Source organism: Petaurus breviceps, unplaced genomic scaffold (genome assembly GCF_028583685.1).
Source record: "Petaurus breviceps papuanus isolate PSGF00001 unplaced genomic scaffold, PetGlider_PUasm1.0 90743, whole genome shotgun sequence".
NCBI lineage: Eukaryota > Metazoa > Chordata > Mammalia > Diprotodontia > Petauridae > Petaurus > Petaurus breviceps.
The window spans coordinates 5,433,710-5,435,428 of NW_027187332.1; positions in this window are offsets into that span (position 1 = coordinate 5,433,710).

Sequence of the window (1,719 nt, forward strand, 5' to 3'; positions counted from 1 at the left end):
CTGCAGGAAGAGAAGGAACCCAGGAGTTCAGAATAAAACCCCAGGGCAAGATAAGGACTGTGAAGTAAGGCAGGAGTGTCTAATGTGTTTTCTTGCATGACCCTGGGACAGTTTGGGACCCATGGGGAAAGTGAAGTTGTCTATAGTGGGAGGGGAAAAGTGTTGTGGACCTGAAGGACTCCACCCTCTTAGCTTGTGGCCCAGCTGCCCCTCAGGACTTGGAAGCAGAAGTTGAAGCAATGTTAAGATGGGTACTTAACTCATTAGAACCTGTACCTGAGAGTGCCAGGAGGAACCCTGCAAGGGTAGCATGGGGAGAATAACACAGACACCAGAGAATTTTATTTGAACATTTTTGTTTTGTATTGAGGGGATTATAATAATAAGTACTTTGTGCTTGTTCAAGGCTGTATGGCAACTCTTGCCATGAGTTGTTATGTTATGTGTCTTGCAAATGTGATGTCATTTTTTTTGGAGGGGGGGATTATACTTATACATATAGGCATGCATTGATACATAGATATATAGATAGATTTATGTGTGTGTATGCATATATATGTGATATATCTCAATATATGTATATCTATAATGATATAGATGTCAATATCAGTATAGATGATATATATATATATCAATGTTGATATTAATATAAAATAGATATAGATAATTTTAGATATATAGAAAATTCTATATCTCTCATCTATCTTTCTGTCTGTCTATCTAACTAGCTATCTATCTGCCTGTGTGTTTATCTGTCTATATCTGTGTTTCCTTATCTCTAACCTATTCATAGCTATCAAGTGTCAACACTGGTAAAAGAACCTCAGGTCTGATTGTGAGTTTAAATTCATTTGCTCTAACGTGTTGATTCAATATCAGCCTTGGATAAAATTTTATCAAAAACTTGTCCTATTCCCTTTTTAAAATATTATTCAGAGCTCCAGTAAGAAAGAAATTTTCATTAACTTTGCAAATTAGGGATTTAGATTGAATTTTCTGAATTAATTATCCCCAGAATTCTCTAGACTTTAAATTTTTCTACCTCTTTTCTCAAATTTTTGTCTTTATAGCTAGTTCTATTTTTTGCATTGCTATTATTGTAAATTTTATTCTTTAAAAGAGTACAGCAGATTGAACTCTACCCCATCCCCCCCAAAAGTAACAAAATTATGAATCAGGTGTAGAAGCTAGAGGTCATATTTGCTCTCACTTAAGCATTTAAATGGTTTTTTATGATGATGGTTCTATCTGCCTAGGAATGATGGGTGCTTGATAAAACATTTTAAGTGCATATCTTCCTTGCCCTCTAGAAAGTAATGATTTATTTCAGTGGTCAAAGCCCTTATTGGCCTGATCAGGTCTTATATGTATAAAATAAACCACATTTGATTTACTTTCAGATCACAGTGTGTTGGGATAGGGGCTCAAACCCTGTATCATCATGTCACATAGGTTTCTCAGTTATTTTAGGTCTTACAGAAAATTGTTATTTCTTAATGACCCAGTTAAAAGTATGTAACAAATTGGGTGTCTATGAAGGTGTACCTTTCAAAATATCACAAAAAATAATATCCTAACAGTTTCCAATAAGAGGAAATACAGATAACATTTTGAAATGAATAGTATATCACTGAATTATAAACTAATTTCCAAAGAAGAAATATAATTACACTCTAAATGAGAGAGTGGACTACATCTCACCCAAAGGGAATTTCCCAT